This window comes from Lycorma delicatula, chromosome 2, assembly GCF_047948215.1.
Source record: "Lycorma delicatula isolate Av1 chromosome 2, ASM4794821v1, whole genome shotgun sequence".
NCBI lineage: Eukaryota > Metazoa > Arthropoda > Insecta > Hemiptera > Fulgoridae > Lycorma > Lycorma delicatula.
In genome coordinates, this window is record NC_134456.1 from 228,767,633 (window position 1) to 228,791,705 (window position 24,073).

A 24,073-nucleotide genomic window follows, 5' to 3' on the forward strand; every position below is an offset into this window, starting at 1 on the left:
GTCATTCGTTCGAACGATTTATATATATGAACGATTTATTTAAAATTATACTTGTGTTTTGGAGGATAAAAAAGGAAAAAATTAGGGATAGAACTGTGTTAAAAAATTACAAATCAAAAAAAACAGCTAAAAATGTTCGGGATTTTAAAGCGTTTCTTAGTAAAAGTTTTTGTTGTTGTTAGTACGCTAATCCCATGAACGTTATTTTGTTCAAAAATATTTAACAAATCATGTGTAATGAAATATAAACCGCGCAGTATTTTCGCGTCGGGCCCACCTTTTATCCTAGTACGTAAAATATATAAAATTTACTTTAATTTGTGAATACATTTGGTAAAGTTGCTTGGTTATGTAACATGTTCGAAGACTGCGAACTCGTAATAAATTACAAAACATGTTAAAGTTCATAGTTTGAAGTCGGTACTGCGCACAAATACTCCCTATCATGTTCATATTTTTCATATGATCTACTGATCTTCGTTCAGTTATAATGTCTGTTTTATACATTTAGTTAGTTTTTTATATTTCAAAATACTATTTACAATATTAGAGAAACCATAAGTAAATATGATAACACACAATCACAAGCAGAGAGACTTCCATCGAATCTCCTCAGAACTTACATACTAGTATTCCTTCTTCTTTTTCCTGTTTAGCCTCCGGTAACTACCGTTTAGATAATTCTTCAGAGGATGATATCTATTAGTGTACATGAAGTATAATTTTGTACATTCTCAGTTCGACCGTTCATGAGATGCGGGGTTAATTGAAACCCAACCACCAAAAAAACACCGGTATCCACGATGTAGTATTCAAATCCATGTAAAAATAACCGGCTTTACTAGGACTTGAACGCTGGAACTCTCGACTTCCAAATCAGCTTATTTGGGAAGACGCGTTAACCACTAGACCAACCCGGTAGGTTTACATACTAGTATTCCTAAACAAAACATTAAATGTAAGTACACACGTAAATTAAATCCAGTACCATTGGTAGCTCAACACAAAACAAAAACAATCATAAGGCTTAATAAACAAGAGAAACGAATGAAACAGAGAAAAAAATAAAAATAAAATTAATAACGAAATAATAACTAAAATTAAACGAAATGAAGTAATGAATTGATGGATAACAGTCGGTTGATGCAGCTCAAACTCAAATCACAAAAAGTTACCAAGATCTAACACGTGTATTGTTTTAGCCTTCTACCGTCTTCAGTATTGTCTAGAAGGTTAATAGGTAAATAATGCACGTGGTTGTTTAGCTGCAGTTTATACTTTGTATTGAATCACTGCATTTCTTGTCAAATAAATTTCTTGTAAATCCAGATATTCGTGAATCTCTTTGCTCTTGCGAATCAAGACTCCTCTGTTAAGTTCCTGTTTTGGAATCGCTGAATTATCTTGACTTTACTGAAGTTTGTATAACTCCAAAACTGGATATCATAGGTCCAGATCGGTTTCAGAATAGTCGTGTACAACAACTGCTTGTTAGATGTGAAGTTACGATCTCCTGCTAAGCAAGCAGTATATCTCCTTAAATTTAATATTCTGTCGTTTTCTCTTTTCCCGTTCACGGACCTTCCACGTCAGATGACGTCATCAAGACGAAGTCAAAGGTACCGTTTATTTTGAGCATGCGGTATGAAAACATCATCGCGCGGACCCGTGGGTATTATCCTCTCCTCATTGTGAATGTTACATGATACGGCTTCACTTGATTAACCTTAATTTTCCATCTAGATAGCCATCGTTTGATATGATCCAATTCAGATTGTAGTTTATTTGAAGTTAGATTTGGGTCAATATCGATAGTCAGGATAGCAAATGAAGCGACCAAGTCCGGTGTGGGAAGGTTCGCTGTGAAAATGGAATATAAGACAGGTCCTAAAACTTAGCCTTGAGCAACTCTGACTTAGTGTAAAAGAACACAAAGAATTCCTTGTTATACTTCACCTGTGAAAAACTTCCGTCTAGATAATTACGAAGAACCAAGTAATACGGTTGAGGTAGGTTCTTTTTTAACTTATAGTTAGTTAATTGTGAAAATACACTTTTTTTGTTAATCTCAATTTTTCAGTTCTTATATTGCAAATTTATTTTATTATTATATGTGGTTTTTCTTTCCTACGTTTATTATCATTTTGAAAACTTGAAATTATGAATCGTTTTCCTTTTTGAAAATATAGGATTCTTCAGCTAGTCAATTATTTTTAAGATATAAGGTTTAATGTTACAGTACTAATTAACGTTTAAAAAAGTACGTTTCACTTCTTGGAGTTTTTATTTTCCTTTATTGTTGAGATTTTAAGATTAATGTATAGTATTATCGTTAATGATATTTGACGGGGAATAGGTAATGGATTTAAGGCATATTTACTGAAAAGTTTCAAGGTTATACGAGGTAGCAGATTTTCAAACGTTTTATGCCTACGAAACTCCCTTATGATCATATATTTAAATATACAATTTTTTTAGATTTAGAGTTAGTTAAGAGTTTTAAGTTTTAATTTAGAACTTAAACTAAAATTTCTTCACAAGATTTGTAGTAAATAATAAATTGAACTTTTAAGTTATAACTTTTGTCCTGTGATTACTGTAATATCGCATAATGATATTAATTACTATAATATCCCTTAATTATTATAATATAGAACAATGAAATGATTATTATTTTTTATAAGTTACAGCGGAGTTGCATGTTACTTTATCGTATACAGGAAAGTTGGTTTATTAGTTAGCACTGCTGGATATTAATCAAGGGATCTATTAATTATAAATAATTAAGCGTTAAACTATTTCATTTAAAAATAAAATAACATTTGGGTAGAATTTAAGAAAATCGTTAAATGAATTTACTTTTTTCGCACCCGTTTCAATATTATACAAGTTTATATTTTATATTAACTGTAATCTTACTTATTTTAAGCGATAACCATTTATAGGCTACTTTATTATCTAACGTAACACGATATTGCAGTTGAATGTAATAGGGGAAAAAGGGATGTTAGCTACAAAGATTGACAACATAGAAATGGTGCTAATAACAAGCTGCCCTGACATCCATGTTCATTCTTTCTCTGCTTGCTTGCCCTCCCACCACTTCTCACGAAAAACAAACATATAAAGTTCTACACATAGCAGTGTATACTATATTATTGTCAAAGTAGTATTATTATATATACCATATATATATATATATTATACTATACAAAACGTTCTTGCTAAGTTATTGCTTTACCACCCTCAGTTCAATCCCCATCTTAATATCTTTCAACATTTCTTTTTTTCCAAATAAACAATTTTTTTTTTCTACCCGTTCTATTTATTTATTTATACATTTTATTTCAAATTTAATTTTATACTTTATTCTGAAATATTCAACTGATAATTTTTCTTTTTCTGTTAAAACTAAAATTCTGTTGAATCTATTAATAAAATGTGAGTTTACTTTTCTCTCACGAAATTTGATCATGTGTTATTCTAATCTTTATTTTATATTTGATATAGTACTACAGATCGTAACAAGAACAAGTTATAACAAAATATTAAATGTGATTATGGAAATAAAACAATTATTCTATAATATTAAATTGGAAAACAAGATTACACTCTTTAAACCGTTTTTTTTTTTTTGTTTTTTTGTTGTTTTTTTTGGCTGCAGATCAAAAATTTACAATCGGTTTCTCCTGACGAAATCGTAAGTAAATATGCTAAAATATCCTATGTGAGAGGGCCCAACCAATGATATCCCCCACGAAAACAAACAGTAAACGTCCATGTTAATAAATATAATTATAATAAAAACTAAGATCCAGTAAACGCTCATTAGGTCAAAGCACTAACATCAATCGGTTCTAGAACTTGTTCAACCTATGGATGACATGTATCCAACACATTCAGTTCGCACGCGATATTTTTTATGAAATAGAAAATCCTTATACACATATAGATAGATAAGATAAAAGAACGAACGAAAAATTAAGCACAAATATTAATAAAAGGCTGACAAAATAAGCGAATGTAGGTGACACAACAAGATTTAGAGGAAATTGACCCAACTGTCTTGGTTCCTCAGAAACTCTAAAATATATGAATCCTGGTGATGAGATTGGCCGTTTCAGTTCTAAATACATGGTTAGGCTAAATAAACGTGTAAATCCCCTTGCGTTTAACCTACTAGACTACGGTGATGACATTAGACGATTGAAAAGGGTTCGTGTCCTGGTGATGATCGTTGATATTCTCTATTTTCATGGTTTTTGTTCGATACTTTTTTACCGTGTACATTTCCCTCTTTTTGTTAATATTTTTTTTTTTTGTTTCCATTGTTGCTACCTATCTTATAAACCATTTAAAAAGTTCCTATAAAAATCTTTTTTCAAAAATTCGAAAATAGTTCCAATTAAAAAAAAATCGTGTTGGGAATGATTTTTATGTTAATGATATTTTAGTAAATCCACATTGAAATGGTGATCTTTTTCTTGTCCTGTCTTTTTTTTTTTTGTTGAAATTATTGTTAATGTTTTACTTATTATTTTTTTTTTGTCTTCAGTCATTTGACTGGTTTGATGCAGCTCTCCAAGATTCCCTATCTAGTGCTAGTCGTTTCATTTCAGTATACCCTCTACATCCTACATCCCTAACAGTTTGTTTTACATATTCCAAACGTGGCCTGCCTACACAATTTTTCCCTTCTACCTGTCCTTCCAATATTAAAGCGACTATTCCAGGATGCCTTAGTATGTGGCCTATATAAGTCTGTCTCTTCTTTTAACTATATTTTTCCAAATGCTTCTGTCTTCATCTATTTGCCGCAATACCTCTTCATTTGTCACTTTATCCACCCGTCTGATTTTTAACATTCTCCTATAGCACCGCATTTCAAAAGCTTCTAATCTTTTCTTCTCAGATACTCCGATCGTTCAAGTTTCACTTCCATATAAAGCGACACTCCAAACATACACTTTCAAAAATCTTTTCCTGACAGTTCAATTAATTTTTGATGTAAACAAATTATATTTCTTACTGAAGGCTCGTTTAGCTTCTGCTATTCGGCATTTTATATCGCTCCTGCTTCGTCCATCTTTAGTAATTCTACTTCCTAAATAACAAAATTCTTCTACCTCCATAATCTTTTTCCTCCTATTTCCACATTCAGCGGTCCATCTTTGTTATTTCTACTACATTTTATTACTTTTGTTTTGTTCTTGTTTATTTTCATGCGATAGTTCTTGCGTAGGACTTCATCTATGCCGTTCATTGTTTCTTCTAAATCCTTTTTACTCTCGGCTAGAATTACTATATCATCAGCAAATCGTAGCATCTTTATCTTTTCACCTTGTACTGTTACTCCGAATCTAAATTGTTCTTTAACATCATTAACTGCTAGTTCCATGTTTTTTTTTTTTTTGTCTTCAGTCATTTGACTGGTTTGATGCAGCTCTCCAAGATTCCCTATCTAGTGCTAGTCGTTTCATTTCAGTATACCCTCTACATCCTACATCCCCAACAATTTGTTTTACATACTCCAAACGTGGCCTGCCTACACAATTTTTCCCTTCTACCTGTCCTTCCAATATTAAAGCGACTATTCCAGGATGCCTTAGTATGTGGCCTATAAGTCTGTCTCTTCTTTTAACTATATTTTTCCAAATGCTTCTTTCTTCATCTATTTGCCGCAATACCTCTTCATTTGTCACTTTATCCACCCATCTGATTTTTAACATTCTCCTATAGCACCACATTTCAAAAGCTTCTAATCTTTTCTTCTCAGATACTCCGATTGTCCAAGTTTCACTTCCATATAAAGCGACACTCCAAACATACACTTTCAAAAATCTTTTCCTGATATTTAAATTAATTTTTGATGTAAACAAATTATACTTCTTACTGAAGGCTCGTTTAGCTTGTGCTATTCGGCATTTTATATCGCTCCTGCTTCGTCCATCTTTAGTAATTTTACTTCCCAAATAACAAAATTCTTCTACCTCCATAATCTTTTCTCCTCCTATTTTCACATTCAGTGGTCCATCTTTGTTATTTCTACTACATTTCATTACTTTTGTTTTGTTCTTGTTTATTTTCATGCGATAGTTCTTGCGTAGGACTTCATCTATGCCGTTCATTGTTTCTTCTAAATCCTTTTTACTCTCGGCTAGAATTACTATATCATCAGTAAATCGTAGCATCTTTATCTTTTCACCTTGTACTGTTACTCCGAATCTAAATTGTTCTTTAACATCATTAACTGCTAGTTCCATGTAAAGATTAAAAAGTAACGGAGATAGGGAATCTCCTTGTCGGACTCCCTTTCTTATTAGGGCTTCTTTCTTATGTTCTTCAATTGTTATTGTTGCTGTTTGGTTCCTGTACATGTTAGCAATTGTTCATCTATCTCTGTATTTGAACCCTAATTTTTTTAAAATGCTGAACATTTTATTCCAATCTACATTATCGAAAGCCTTTTCTAGGTCTATAAACGCCAAGTATGTTGGTTTGTTTTTCTTTAATCTTCCTTCTACTATTAATCTGAGGCCTAAAATTGTTTCCCTTGTCCCTATACTTTTCCTGAAACCAAATTGGTCTTCTCCTAACACTTCTTCCACTTTCCTCTCAATTCTTCTGTATAAAATTCTAGTTAAGATTTTTGATGCATGACTAGTTAAACTAATTGTTCTATATTCTTCACATTTATCTGCTCCTGCTTTCTTTGGTATCATAACTATAACACTTTTTTTGAAGTCTGACGGAAATTCCCCTTTTTCATAAATATTACACACCAGTTTGTATAATCTATCAATCGCTTCCTCACCTGCACTGCGCAGTAATTCTACAGGTATTCCGTCTATTCCAGGAGCCTTTCTGCCATTTAAATCTTTTAATGCTCTCTTAAATTCAGATCTCAGTATTGTTTCTCCCATTTCATCCTCCTCAACTTCCTCTTCTTCCTCTATAACACCATTTTCTAATTCATTTCCTCCGTATAACTCTTCAATATATTCCACCCATCTATCGACTTTACCTTTCGTATTATATATTGGTGTACCATCTTTGTTTAACACATTATTAGATTTTAATTTATGTACCCCAAACTTTTCCTTAACTTTCCTGTATGCTCCGTCTATTTTACCAATGTTCATTTCTCTTTCCACTTCTGAACACTTTTCTTTAATCCACTCTTCTTTCGCCAGTTTGCACTTCCTATTTATAGCATTTCTTAATTGCCGATAATTCCTTTTACTTTCTTCATCATTAGCATTCTTATATTTTCTACGTTCGTCCATCAGCTGCAATATATCGTCTGAAACCCAAGGTTTTCTACCAGTTCTCTTGTAAAGATTAAAAAGTAACGGAGATAGGGAACATCCTTGTCGGACTCCCTTTCTTATTACGGCTTCGTTCTTATGTTCTTCAATTGTTACTGTTGCTGTTTGGTTCCTGTACATGTTAGCAATTGTACTTATTATTATAATTTTAATATTAAAAAAAAACAAATTATTAATCTTTTGATTAGAGGCCAATTATATTTGTTTGTTCCAAAAAAGATTATTTATTTTTCTCATTACTAGATTTTTAGATATAGGAATAGTCATTCTACATCTACAAAGTATCAGCATCAAATAACTCCTATACAGTATGATGATTGCTTTAAAAGTGTATTTTCATACATCGTACTGTTGATACAAAAACGAATATTGTTCCCAAAATAACTTGCATTCAATAGAATCTTGATATTAAAAAAAAAAACGATAACCCGTTAACTGCGTCTGCAATTGTAAATTTTAATTGTTACTATTATTATTTTTTTTAAATTATGTTGTTTAATTAAAACAGGATTATAATATTTAATGACTTATTTGATGATAAGAATTTATTTGATAAGACTCTGTCATTGAAAGATTCTAACTCATGTTACTGTAGTTCCTAATGAATTTACAATAATTTTATTTAGGAATGATACATATAAGGTTGAATGGTTTAATTGATTTTGAGGGTCAGTTTATTCCGATTTCAGTTGAAGGTGATAAATTAATTGGAAGATTGTTGAAAAAAAAAAATAGGAAACAAAGTTGTTATACTTTTCTGGCGTTACTAATTAATTCCCCCAAAAAAAGTTAAAATATTCCCAAAAAGTCGATATTTTTTTACTTGTTTCTATTTTTCCATCCCCAAAATCATATCGCAACAATTTGTTTTTTATTTACTTACGTTTATTACGTTAAATAAAGGAAAGTAAAAAAAATATCGCTGAACAATGTACAATCAGTAAACAGTTAGCTAAGATTTCTTTTTTTTTGGGGGGGGGGTGAATTATGATTAAATTTTATGGTAATATTACTATTAAAAGTTTAGATAAACCAAACACCATTTTATAAAATTCAAAAAATCGATATTTTTGAACTTTAATCAGCTTCCCCCTACCCCCAAATTGTCCGAACGTATTTTTTAAGCTGTTTCCACTGCTACTATGCCTTCCTTTTTTCATGTTTAGCTACCGGGAATTACCGTCAGGTATTACTTCAGATATGCTGATATGTATGAGTGTAAGTGAAGTGTAGTCTTGTACAGTCTCAGGACGATCATTTCTTAGATTCATGTTTAATTGAAACTCAACCGCCTAAGAACACCGGAATCTGCGATCTAGTATTCAAATCCGTATAAAAATAATTGCCTTTACTAGGACTTCAACGCTGGAACTGTCGACTTCCAAAGCAGCTGATTTGCGAAGACGCGTTTACCATTGACAAACACGGTGGGTTACTACTACTTTGCCTCGGAAGACGTAAAAATATCCGGTTACAAAATATATAATAAATAAAACAATAACTTTTTTCAATTTTCTGGAAAGGGGGAGAAATTGGGAGGCAATATATTTTTTTTAAGGTAAGATAAGCATGCACGCATTTATTGAGGTTAATATAAAGTAGGATTATGTTTGCAAAATTTTGAGAAAATTGATCTCAAAGAAACATACCTATCCGACTTCTAGAGATATTTACCCCAAATCTATCCAACAAATTGCTCCATATTTACGAGCATCTGTAAGAAATTTCTAGATAATATTTCTAAAGAATTTTCTTTATCTAATCAAAATTTAATTAGCTTCCATACACTAATACACGTACATATGTACGATTGGATGAACGTATGTACGGACATTACCCGCTACGTTTCTGTTTTTTGGGATCCCTGGGTCATGAAACGTCAAGAAATGCATAAGACACTCGTATCCCACTTTTAGACTGATTACCTTTAAAAAAAATTAAAAAATTAATTTTGAATTATAATTTTTCCTGTTTTGTTTACCACGAAATGCTAATTTTCAAATTACCAGTTGTCATATTATAATATTTATTATTAATAGTAAAATTTCTTATTGTTTTAAGATTATTAAGATTCTTTTTTTGTATTCATTTAACTTTTCTTACTAAACTTTTTATGATATCAATTGAAAGAATTGCTGTTCGTGGACGTTTAACTACTGTATGGAATATATAATTTTATTTCATAAAAAATTTCCTTAGAATAAAAGAAAAATTATCATCATTATCAATAAAAAAAAAATGAAAAAATTAAAAAATAAAAACAAAAAAATTACAACCAATAATTATTGAAAAATAAACAGTACATACGTAATATTATTAAACAAGAACTTTTAACGAAGTATTAGAATAAAAATAAAAATAAATAAATACCTCAGTATTAATGTTGTCGTGCTAGATAATCCCAATAGAAAGCGTTCTGAATCAATAGAAACGCTTTCTTTCTATTAGGATTTCATTGAATGAAATCACTAATCGTACATTTTTTGTAAATACTTTTGTTTGTGAATTACTATTTGTTTTTATTTTATTATATTTTTTTCGTTGTGGTAATTTAACAAGCCAATCAAAATGGTCTGCTAGATTTAGATTTTAAGTAAAATATTTAAAAAAATGGTCTTTCGAGAGTAATTCTGTTTGATTTATTTCAACGGCAGCTTAGTATAGTTTTTATTTTTAATAAATAATATAATGTTAGTAGAAATTTTGAAAATTAAAAAAAGATAGTAGAGAAAAAAATCATTACAACGAAAAATATTATTTGGAAATGGTAAATTAATATGTTATGAAGAAGAAAAAACCCATTATCGATTTATTTCACCTTTTTTCAAATAAAATTTGGTGAATTTGCTAATATTCTGACCAATTGATCTACGTTAACCGAAAATTTATAATGAAGTATTAAGGACAAGTTAGCGTTTATAAAGAATGTTGATGGAAGACTGATTGATTTGAAATTATTTACATTTTTCTCGGATCATAGGGCTAGAGCTATGTTGCAAGAAGGAAAGTACAAAAATATCCCCAATAATAAAATTGCTGGGGATATTGTTCGTTCGTACGTACGTATGTACACGTGTTGGCGTGTTAGAAGCTTAATATGGTTTTATTGGATAAACCGATTTTGATGAAATTTTGTAGAAAGATTCAGATATATGGGGAAATTGGTACATAAAATTTTAGGATTAATATTTCCAGGAGTTGTGGGGAATTTGGATCAATTTTCTTAAAATTTTGCAAACGTAACCCCACTTTATGTTAAACTCAATACTAGCGTGCATGTTAACTTACAATCTTTAAAATAAATTTTTTTCCAAAATTCCCTCCCTCCCCAAAAGTTGAAGTATCTTTTTATTTATTGCATTTTTTAATGTATTAAAAAAAATATCCTACGCATAGTAGTAGTGCAAGCAACCACCCAAAAAGTGGTTTTAAATTTTCGTTTTTAAAATTCTTTTGTTTTATTTAAACACGTAATGATAATTTTACAAGAAATCTACATCATAAATTTACCCCCATCCCAAAAAAGAAGTTTTAGGTAACTCTTTTCAAGTGTAATTATTTTTTCTCTATGTAAGAATAAATTACTAATGTATGAATAACTAATGAATTTCTTTTATAGCTCAATCAAAAATGTAATGACTATACTTCTAAATGAATATAAGAAGAAGGGTACGTGAAACATAAAAACAGCCCCCGTTTTTTACCCCAATTTATTGGTTTCACCCCAGATTTTTCAGAAACTACTGAAAACGCGGTTCTGGGACAGATTTTTTCGATTTTTCATGTCAAAAACCTAAGAGATCACTAATTCTACTCCTTAATTAACGTCCTAAAAATTTCAGTACGACCTCATTTCACCGGGATAGCTGAAATCCGGGCGAAATATTTCACTAGCCGTAACTCGCAAACGAAGTGTTTTAGGATATATGTTTATATGAATTTTTTCCATTTTCACTAGTAGAATAGGTTATGAAAGTTCCGCGAGAACGTCGTGATGCATTCTTTTTAATAACATTTGTATTAAATGGGTGGTTAAAAAACTGAAATTATATGTGAAATATAAAATATCGTGTAATTTTATTGTTTATTTTTATTAGCTAGCTTCTCAACTGATGTTAGGAAATTTAATTTCCTTTACGTATGCATTTTCCTCTATATCCTAAATTATTAAATTTTTAGTTTTTCGAATTATAATTATAATGCAAGACTAAAAATCAGTACCGTGTAAATCACGGAATCGAAATCACTTGGAATGATGTTAGGTGGATTACCTCTCTTGCTAGAGTGGGGATTAATAATGATGAACTACTTAAATAGTAGTCGATTTTCATTGAAATTTATTTTTTGAGAAAAATTCTTTAAAAAATAAACTAAATAGTTAGATTTAATTTAATTTTATAGTTTTGTAGATTTCTTAATTTCGTAACAATGATTAAACAAATATTTCAAATTTTATTCGCATTTTCTTTTTTTATCCACTTAAAAAATTAATCTTTATTTCATTGGAACAGATTTATATTTTTGTAAAAATTGACAATACTGATTGTGATGTTCTTTATTATAAATACTAAATGAAGTTCTTTTTCTTTTTTTATTTTTTTTTAATAGACATTTATAGACCCAGAATATAAAAAAATTGCTTACGCTACGAATAAAAAACAAATTCTTGAAGTGTTTTTGGGCAAATAGTTGCAATAAAGACAAAAGTCAATTAATCTAAATATAATAGTAAACGATAGAAAGGTTTTTTTGAATCAAAATGGCTTGTCAGGTTTATTTAAATGTACAATTATTTTTTGATTTAAAAAATTAGAGATTTTTTTCATTATTAAAAAGGGAATGTAAAAAAAACAAAATTTAGGAGTAGGGAGGAGTTTAACCTACCGGGTTGGTCTAGTGGTGAACGCGTATTCCCAAATCAACTGATTTGGAAGTCATCAGTTTCGGCGTTCAAGTCCTAGTAAAGTCAGTTATTTTTACACGGATTTGAATTCTAGATCGTAGATACCGGTGTTCTTTGGTGGTTGGGTTTCAATTAACCACACATCTCAGGAACGGTCGAACTGTGACCGTACAAGACTACACTCATACATATCATCCTCATTCGTTCTCTGTAGTATTATCTGAAAGATAATTGCCGTAGGCTAAACAGGAAAAATAAAGGAGTAGGGTGGGGTATGCGAGGTAAAATAAAACTTTCCTTGAAATTAAGTTTATTTTATATTTTAAGCGTTACAAAGTAGAATGTATTTTAATATGAGAGTAAATTAATGCGGCTATAAACCTCATTTCAAAAAAAAAAAATGAAAAAGTACAACACATTTTCTATACAGTATCTTTGCTTTTCAATGAACTTCTTCCATCATTACACCAGATTCTTTGTACTGTAAGAAAGAAAATGTTTTATTGAACAACAAGCCACACATTCACCAGTTCCCTCGCTCAATTCTTGACAGGAAATGGATTGACGGGCTCTTCATGTCTCTTTGAGTGGATGAAACAGGTCTGAATGAACGTAATCAAGATTATACGAAGAGTGAGCCAATATATCATCCTTGATATTCAAGATATTTTCATCGGCAACAGGAGACAGACGAGTATTATCAAAAAAGTAATGCCTCTCAACCGGTTTTCCTCGGCGTTTGGTTCAAATTGCAGACTTATCTTTTCAATAATCATCTCATTCTGATCAGCACCGTTATTTGTTAAGCACTTTTTCTGATAATGTTCTAGTACTCGACCGTGTGAGTCTCAAAAAAATCGTTAACGTCGATTTTCCTGCTGACGTTTGACTATTGAATTTTTTCTGGTAGGCGATTGTTTCGATTCTATATTCTGCCGTTTACTTTTTGGTTTGAAATTATAGATCCGTGTTTTGTCACCGTTGTTTATTCTTTTCCGGAAAGCTTGTTACACTAGCAGTTTTCAGTTTTCATTGGCAAGAGGAAAACCGATGAACGGCTTGATTTTTTGAATGATAGTAAATTTCTCCTTACGCTGTCCACAGAAATCTTCTAAAAATCATGGAGAATAGTTCATTCTCCGAGGTCTTTTAATCACGCTTGTTCAGACCAAAATTTTTTTTTATAAATGTCGAAACGTATTTATTTCGATTCAATCTAGCAAGAAATGTTAAGCGGGAAAGAACGAATGGTGTACGTACGAAGATGGATGTGTTGCCATCAGAAACGCAAATCCAAGTAGATTTCGCATAATTACTAACTTACTCGTCCTCATCTTCAGTGAAATTATTAAAATAAGTAATTGTTTTAAAATAAAAGCGATATTGAACTGGAAAACAGATGTTGAAAAAAAAAATCAGTATTATTTTGTAAATAAATTAATTTCGATTCTAAATTTTCAACGTTTATGAATAAGGAAATTTTTATTTTCTTTGAATAGTATCCGGAAAAAATTTATAATAACAAAAGTAGGAAAGTTGAAAAATGAATCGGCGAACAAAATATTGTTAATATATAAAATCGATTTTAATAAAGGCTCAATAAAGAATACGAAATTCAATCTAAAATAATGATAAACATATAAAACGGTAAGTATTTTAAGTAATAAAAACTTCTTTTTTTTATTAACTTTTCTTTATGCAGTTTCCTAGATAGGATGATTGATCCGTATCGCGGACGAGGCGCATATGATAGAATCTCACTCGATTATTGCGGGTGAAGCTCACAACAAAAGCATTACATGGTAATCAAACTTTTGTTTTATTATTATTGCGATTAAAGTCTTCAAATGATCTTTTTTTTCTATTTTATTTTTTTATTAAATTTTCTTTTGTATCTTGTTTAGAGTTAATTAAATTTTTATTTCTTATTATTATTTCAAGATAATTATATATGTATTAAAAAAAAAAAAAAAAAAAATTCGGAGTTGTTTAGGTGGTTTAAGGGAATTTTTAATTAAGAAAAAAATTTATTTTACAATTCTATTTCGTCATAGAAAACGATGTACAGATGGTGGCATAATATTTTTTTCAAATTCGGTACCGCGTGAGAAATCATTTAAATTCATCTATTGGACAAAGGAATGCGAATGTAGGCTTACGCAAAATTTTTATGTAAATTAAAAAAAAAATTTGGATAACGTGGAATAGAATATTTCAGGTGTTTGATTACACGTTTTATATTGTATTACATTATTTATAAAATTAAAGTTTATTTAGTTTTGACTGAATACATAATTATGCGATTCATGCTTCATCTTCATTGCATTTCTTGTGTGTATCAAATTATTATGTACTTGATATACATGCGCCTTGATCATATATCCGACCGATCACAAACTAACATCTTCCTCAGTACTAGTACCATTCTTCTTTTCAGTTACTCCCTCCGCCTAATCATCCTTTATCCTTAAGTCTTATTTATAAATAATAAGAAGCGTTTTTTTTTTGTCTTCACTCATTTGACTGGTTTGATGCAGCTCTCCAAGATTCCCTATCTAGTGCTAGTCGTTTCATTTCAGTATACCCATCTATGGGATATATCTACATCCCCAAATTGTTGGGGATGTAGATATATCATCCTACATCCTACATCCCCAACAATTTGTTTTATATACTCCAAACGTGGCCTGCCTACACAATTTTTTCCTTCTACTTGTCCTCCCAATATTAATGCGACTATTCCAGGATGCCTTAGTATGTGGCCTATAAGTCTGTCTCTTCTTTTAACTATATTTTTCCAAATGCTTCTTTCTTCATCTATTTGTCGCAATACCTCTTCATTTGTCACTTTATCCAGCCGTCTGATTTTTAACATTCTCCTATAGCACCGCATTTCAAAAGCTTCTAATCTTCTCTTCTCAGATACTCCGATCGTCCAAGTTTCAGTTCCATATAAAGCGACACTCCAAACATATACTTTCAAAAATCTTTTCATGACGTTTAAATTAAATTTGATGTAAACAAATTATATTTCTTACTGAAGGCTCGTTTAGCTTGTGCTATTCGGCATTTTATATCGCTCCTGCTTCGTCCATCTTTAGTAATTTTACTTCCCAAATAACAAAATTCTTCTACCTCCATAATCTTTTCTCCTCCTATTTTCACATTCAGCGGTCCATCTTTGTTATTTCTACTACATTTCATTACTTTTGTTTTGTTCTTGTTTATTTTCATGCGATAGTTCTTGCGTAGGACTTCATCTATGCCATTCATTGTTTCTTCTAAATCCTTTTTACTCTTGGCTAGAATTACTATATCATCAGCAAATCGTAGCATCTTTATCTTTTCACCTTGTACTGTTACTCCGAATCTAAATTGTTCTTTAACATCATTAACCGCTAGTTCCATGTAAAGATTAAAAAGTAACGGAGATAGGGAACATCCGTGTCGGACTCCCTTTCGTATTACGGCTTCTTTCTTATGTTCTTCAATTGTTACTGTTGCTGTTTGGTTCCTGTAAATGTTAGCAATTGTTCTTCTATCTCTGTATTTGAACCCTAATTTTTTTTAAATGCTGAACATTTTATTCCAGTCTCCGTTATCGAATGCCTTTTCTAGGTCTATGAAAGCCAATTATGTTGGTTTGTTTTTCTTTAATCTTCCTTCTACTATTAATCTGAGGCCTAAAATTGCTTCCCTTGTCCCTATACTTTTCCTGAAACCAAATTGGTCTTTTTCTAACACTTCTTCCACTCTCCTCTCAACTCTTCTGTATAAAATTCTAGTTAAGATTTTTAATGCATGACTAGTTAAACTAATTGTTCTGTATTCTTCACATTTATCTGCCCCTGCTTTCTTTGATATCATGACTGTAACACTTTTTTTGAAGTCTGACGGAAATTCCCCTTTTTCATAAATATTACACACCAGTTTGTATAATCTCTCAATCGCTTCCTCACCTGCACTGCGCAGTAATTCTACAAATTACCATCACCAAATACAATACCAGTAACATATATGTTACCGTGAAAAACCGATATCTGGTAAATGTTCATATTCTCGAGTGAATGTCGTCAGAAACCAAATACGTCGTGAAATACCGAAATATTTGCTTATATTATTATACAGTCGGACCTTCGCCGGTATAAGTCGACAATCACAGATAAGCTCCGGTGGAGGTCAAAATAATAACTAGACTGAAAAAAATCACCCGATCTCAATCTGAAAGGTAAATAGAGTACGAGAAACCCTTGTAAAAAAAAAGGAAGTTTAAATTTAAGCCAAACGTAACCTAAGCTCGCTAACCTCGTATAATTAACGTTAAATATACAAATTATGTATATTATTCTCCAATAGTGGAGGCGATTAATCATTTTCACCGCATTTCACATGCACTGATGATGAAAGTTGAATAAAATTATTTTTATAAAAAAATTGAAGGGCAAATCATGTGAGCGTTTATTGTGTTGTTCATTCATTCAGGTAAAATATTTTGTATATTTTTGTTGGCCCTTTTAATTTATAAAATGCTGAAAATATCATTAAATTCTACGTGGTTAGCGAGCGAAGCGAACGTTTGTTATCTTCAGCTTAAAACTAAACTTCCTTATTTTTACGAGGGATTCTCGTTATGTGTTTACCTTTGAGATTGGTACTGGGTGATTTATTTATTTAATTTCTATTTACCGTTTCGACTCCTACCATAACTTGTCTATTATTGTCGACGTATACCGGTGAAGGTCCGAATGTATATTAACATAAACAAATATCTCGATTTTTACCGACGTATTTGGTATGTGTTGACATTCACCAGAGAACATAGACATTTGCCAGATGTCGGTCTCTCATGTTAACATAAATTTTATTAAATGTAATACAATATTTTAAACTAAATCTGTTTTCAAGAGAAAGCAATCGGTTCAATAGAAATCTAATTCATTAAAATATCTTTTCTTCTTATTTTTCATTTCAAAACTTATCTGTAGTCTTTTTAGATAGATTTCATAAGAAAGCTACCTATTGTAATAGGTACAATGATTCGATTTCCGGAAAATTTCGACATACCTTCGCGTTTCACATCCCGCAGACCCCAAAATCACAGTCGGCTCAAAAGTTTATATATATATATATATATATATATTTAAATTTCTTGTGAACACGATAACTGCTGTAATTTTGCACCAATCACTTTCAAATTGTTTCTTAAAATAAACTAGTCACAAAATCTCGATCGAGATTATTAACGGCAAAATCGTAGCATGGAGATGAAAATGGGGGTGGCTTTCTAAAAAAAATATAAAATATTGCTATAACTTTCTTATTAAGTAAAATATCAAATGAGCTTAAAATTCCTACGATTCTTTAGATAAGGGTCTAAAACCTATGTAGGTAAAGTTTTTTGATATCACCAACCATTGACTCAGAGGGTGGAAAAAATCGGGTTTCGAAGACAAAAAAAAAATCATACCTCCCTTAATAGGCACTGTATCGCTTCGATGTAAAGTGGTCGTTGGTCCTCTAAACATTACCTAATACTTTTGTCTGATGAAAATGTTTGATATGACCAACCCTTACGGCAAGGGATAACCAAACTTTTGTTGGAATTATAAGATGGGGCTTGTTATACTCTAAACATCTGAAAATTTATTTTCACTGCAACCGTTTTTGTACTGTCTAAATTTGAAGTTTTTATTAACTTTAAGGTGGAGATTTTTTCATCCCCTACTTAGCACCGGTGAAATCTACCTTCGTCTTCCGGCGTGCCGAAACGTTTTTTTTTTTTTAATTAATGTCTTAAAATTACCAAAACATCTTAGTCTTATTTTCTCAATTTTATCTAATAAATTTTCTGTGTACGTAATCTCCATTACTTCTAAATTTTAAAAGAAGAAAAAAATTTTCCCATATTTTTCCTATTATTCTTCCGATGATTTTAATTACTTATTTTGTATTTACTTTTCTTGTCCGTTATCTTAAGTTTCTCTATGACAGATTAAAATTAGTACATCTTACATTTTTGAATATCATTATCATCTCGTTAGTTCATTCTTTCATATTCTAAATAGAAATCTTTAAAATTCTAGATACGGATTTGAATACTAGATCGTGAATACCGGTGTTCTTTGACGGTTGGGTTACAGTTAACCACAAATTTCAGGAATGATAGACTTGAGACTGTACAAGACTGTGGTCTTGTACAGGTCTTGTAAACGAAGTGTACTTCGTTTACATTCATACATATCCTCCTCATTCATCCTCTACAATACACCTTACGCTGGTACCGAAGGCTAAACAGAAAAAAGAGATAAAGAAAACCTCTAACATTTTTTTTTCTTATCTCCGCTTTATAATATTTTCTTCTTTTATTAAATCACTAACCAAGTATTAGTGTAAAGAGTAACAAAAATTATCTTTTTAAAGACCATTCTATTAAAGTTAATGAATAAGTTATGTGTACAGGACGGTTGTTAGTTTACTGTATGTGAAAACGCCTATTATGTATAAGGACATTTTAAATAAACATTAAAATTATAAACCCTCTATAATAAACAATAAAATTAGACGATAATCCGGATAAACGACTGACAAAACCGATAAACTAAATTTGTTAATTAATATTTTATTATTAGATTTCGTTGAAATAGGTTACTGTAATTGCAAGTGAGTAATAGGCTACGGAATAAGAACTCCTATATACGATGATACGTTTTGGAGGTTAGGATAGTCGGTTAACGAAAAGGAGTTTCGTTAGAGGGTAGGTGGCTTATTCGATTGTAGGGTCACGCGCGATGAGGCTGGCTGGCTGAGTCGGGGCCAAATAGCCGGCCGGAGAGAGCGTGCTTCGCCAGTTTTGTAGCCACATAAATAAGATTAATGTACGGTATAGGGAGGCGAACTAAGAAGAACAAGAAAGGAAGTATAGAAGTAACGAATAAGGACGGAAAGATAAAAAGGAAAGGTTATAGTTGTATAGACGTAGAGACAGAAAGAGGGTGCGAGAGAGAAAGAAACGAAGAAAGAGACGGGGCATCTTTGTTCCCTTCTCTCAGAGCCACTCCAGCGAGATTAACCAGGGGTAATTGTTCAAATTCCGTCTTAGGATTACTTTCATTGCTGATGAAGAACCGCGGGTGGAAATGTACAGTCTGGTACCGAAATCCACCGCAAGATTTCACTACTTATACCGCAGAACGAACACTCATTTTCTTTTCAGAACACTTGTTTTATTTAATAATACCGTTGTATTTAACTTCTTTACAGTACCCCTATTTAACTTGAATCAAGATGAAGGAAAAAAGTGATCTGTTTTTTAATTCAGGATTAACGTAAAGCATATTAAGTAATAATAAAAATAAAAATTACACAGTTTTTATAGTTCAGTTACTCGATACAATATATAAATTATTTTTTTCAAATGTAGTAACTGGTGTACCGATGTCATCAATAATAAAGTTATTTTCTTCTTCTCTTTTTAAAATACATTATACTACCTTTATATAAATATAAAAGAGAATATTGTAATTTTATATTTAAAAATCTGCGAGTTCTTCATTACAATTTCATGAGGTTACTTATTAAATTTAATAAACAGGATTAAGGAAACGTAAGGCAACGATGTTTGAATTATACGTTTTCCTGAATATGAAAATACAATATTAGGGAACATTACGTCATAATTTAATTTTTTAAAGGTTTTCATAACAGGGTAAATGTTAAAAATAATATTACTGTTGTAATGGCTTAATTGTATAGTCTACTAAAATTATGATGCTTTACCGTATCATTTTCATTCAATTTGCTATGGGAATTGCATATTTTTAAAAAGATTCTTTAATTAGCTTGTTGCATTTTCATTGATAAATGAATATAACATTAATTCTTAAACGAGTTATGAATGAATAAAAGTAATTATTAATTAAGACTCCCAATCATCAATAGTACGACAATTATTCATATAAATTTTATAACCTAAAATTTGTAATCGGTTAACATAATTTTATATTAATTAAATTAATTTGATATTATTAAATTGATATCTTCCGATATCAATTTACAACTTTTAATCCCTACATTACTGAAATACTATACGATAAACTATATACATATAATATACTGCAATATTTAACGAAATGAAGTTGTATATATTTATTTGTTGTTTTACACTGTCTCTTTCAGGATTTTTAATAAGTTATGACATACTTAAAACATTTGCAGTGTAAGATATACATATTATATTTGCTTTCTCTGAAATTAATGATGTTTATTATACATCCATTCCCAGAAGAATAAAGAATGAATGTATCACTGATAGGGCTCCTAAATATCTTTTACATTTAGATCTTATTATGATTATGCACTAAATTACATTCAGGTAAGCCAAGCACAGGATTCTTGTTCTGTGTAATTAATTATTTTTGTAATTTTTGGAAGTATCTCTCACATCTTTTCTTATTAATTTAATTATTATAATTAGGAAAAAACATTTCTCGTTACATTCTTTTGATCAGTGATCGTTTCTTTTAATAAAATAATTTTTTTTTCAAATCTCTTGCCTCTCTCTCTCTCTACGTAAATAGGAATTATAAATAAATACAAATTAAAAAAAAAAAATACTATACATACCTTTTTAAATGATTAGTTTAATTAAAAAATCTTTTTTTGTAATTTATTTATTTATAGTCACATCAACAATTAGTAATTAGCGACTTATCAAAGTAATGGAAGTTTACCGGTAAACGGGTACTGTTAAACAAATTCAGGCCGACCATTCCTGAGACGTGTGGTTAATTGAAATCCAACCATCAAAGAACAGCGGTATTCATGATCTAGTATTCAAATCCTAATTAAAGCAACTACCTTTGATTCACTATTAAAAAATAGTTAATAGCCGATCAGGTAGCTATTTGGCTGATCTGGCAGCGTCTCGGCATTTTGTGAGTAGGTACCGGTTTCGAATACCAGCCAGGCATGGCATCTTTTCACACGCTACCTATTTTCACCGGGCTAATAGCCATAGCTGTTGATTTTCGTTCTTCAATAAAAAAGAGAATTATTTATTTCTTTTTTTATACTTATCCATGACGTACAAAATCATCTTGATTGATCTTTCACTTCTGTCGATACAGTAATTTAATATACAAATAATATCGTTTATATTTTTTCCTTAGAATACTTATTCCTTTCCTTAATTCTCTTGTAAAGAATAAGGCAAAACAAATAAAACATAACTTGTATAACTTCTTTGTGAATCATAATCTGATTTTCTTCACCTATTTGAGAACAAATTACTACTAGTTGATTATTTTCGAATTGTATATAAGTATGTTTTCTTTAAACAGTATAATTTTCCTCGAAATATAAATAATTTGTAATTTTTCGGATTTTATTTCAAATCTGAATGAAAATAAGTGCCTTTACTAGGATTTGAACCCAAGAACCCTCGACTTCGAAATCAGCTGATTTTACCGCCAGATTAACCCGATAAGTTAAAATTAGTTTTTTTTTTGTTTGTTTAACCTACGGGATCACCGTTAGGCATTACTTCATAGGATAAGATGAATGATTTTTAGCGTGTGTGATAATGCCACGCCTGACCGGGATTCGAATCTAGGACCTCCGGATGAAAGGCGAAGACGCTACCACTTGCGCCACGGAGCCGGAAAAAAGAAGATAGAATTGTTTGGCTCTTGTAACACCTTCTTTGTTGGTATCTGTAGTTTAATCGACTGATTAATTTATGCTGTTAATCCTGATTTCCATGGTGGAGTGGTAGCGTCTCGGCCTTTCATCCGGAGATCCCGGTTCGAATCCCGGTGTGATAAGACATTTTTCATAGGCTACAAAATTTAATTTTCATATCCCACGCACAACCTTATGTGGTGGCAATACATCAAGCAAAAAATGTATATTTTGTATTATATATTTTTTATATTACGACTTAATCTAATGAGTAGTTTACGTATAACACATTTACGATTACAAGTTCTAAATTGCACGGTAGTCTCTCTGGAGGTGATTTTATAACCAAAAATAAGAAAAAAAGTTCATATAAACATAAGTCAGAAAACATTCGTTAGCGAAACATTTCACTACGTGTCCGGCTGCATAGATTTGGCGAGATGAACCGTAGATTGAACAGAATGGTGGTCACATTGAGCAACTGTTTTGAATAAATGTTCGCAGCTTTATCAAGTAACTATTTTCATATTTAATAATTTAAAAAAAAAAAATTAAAAAGTATGTGATTTCTATTTTTTAAATATATTTTTTATTCATGTTTTTTTCTGTTATCGATAACTTTTCTATTTGTTTTTCATTTACCTTATGTTGTTTAAACATTGATGAAAATTGTTCTGTTTAAATTTGTATCACTTTTCCGATTCAGTTTATGTTGTTTTTTTTTTATTAAATTTGAACTTCTCAAATTTGTGTTTAATTTCAATAAACATTATTTACAACAATTTTCTTCTAACTAAAATCTCTACAAAGTTACTTAAACATTTTTATATGTTTATTGATAAATTAACAAAGTTATTTTATTCCAAATCTTAAAAAATGTATTTCCCAACAAAACATTTTCGTATTTTATCCCGTTTTCCTTAAAACCCGACTAAGATAGAGGTTTAGGACTACTTTTATTTAATTTCTTAGATCAAAAACCATAAGAAAGCACATTAAATGATTTTAATGGCAGAAAGGTTCCTGGAATAGACGGAATAACTGTAGAATTACTGCGCAGTGCAGGTGAGGAAGCGATTGAGAGATTATACAAACTGGTGTGTAATATTTATGAAAAAGGGGAATTTCCGTCAGACTTCAAAAAAAGTGTTATAGTAATGATACCAAAGAAAGCAGGGACAGATAAATGTGAAGAATACAGAACAATTAGTTTAACTAGTCGTGCATCAAAAATCTTAACTAGAATTTTATACAGAAGAATTGAGAGGAGAGTGGAAGAAGTGTTAGGAGAAGACCAATTTGGTTTCAGGAAAAGTATAGGGACAAGGGAAGCAATTTTAGGCCTCAGATTAATAGTAGAAGGAAGATTAAAGAAAAACAAACCAACATACTTGGCGTTTATAGACCTAGAAAAGGCATTCGATAACGTAGACTGGAATAAAATGTTCAGCATTTTAAAAAAATTAGGGTTGAAATACAGAGATAGAAAAACAATTGCTAACATGTACAGAATCAAACAGCAACAGTAACAATTAAAGAACATAAGAAAGAAGCCGTAATAAGAAAGGGAGTCCGACAAGGATGTTCCCTATCTCCGTTACTTTTTAATCTTTACATGGAACTAACGGTTAATGATGTTAAAGAACAATTTAGATTCGGAGTAACAGTACAAGGTGAAAAGATAAAGATGCTACGATTTGCTGATGATATAGTAATTATAGCCGAGAGTAAAAAGGATTTAGAAGAAACAATGAACGGCATAAATGAAGTCCTACGGAAGAACTATCGCATGAAAATAAACAAGAACGAAACAAAAGTAATGAAAATGTAGTAGAAATAACAAAGATGGACCGCTGAATGTGAAAATAGGAGGAGAAAAGATTATGGAGGTAGAAGAATTTTGTTATTTGGGAAGTAGAATTACTAAAGATGGACGAAGCAGGAGCGATATAAAATGCCGAATAGCACAAGCGAAACGAGCCTTCAGTAAGAAATATAATTTGTTTACATCAAAAATTAATTTAAAGGTCAGGAAAAGATTTTTGAAAGTGTATGTTTGGAGTGTCGCTTTATGGAAGTGAAACTTGGACGATCGAAGTATCTGAGAAGAAAAGATTAGAAGCTTTTGAAATGCGGTGCTATAGGAGAATGTTAAAAATCAGAT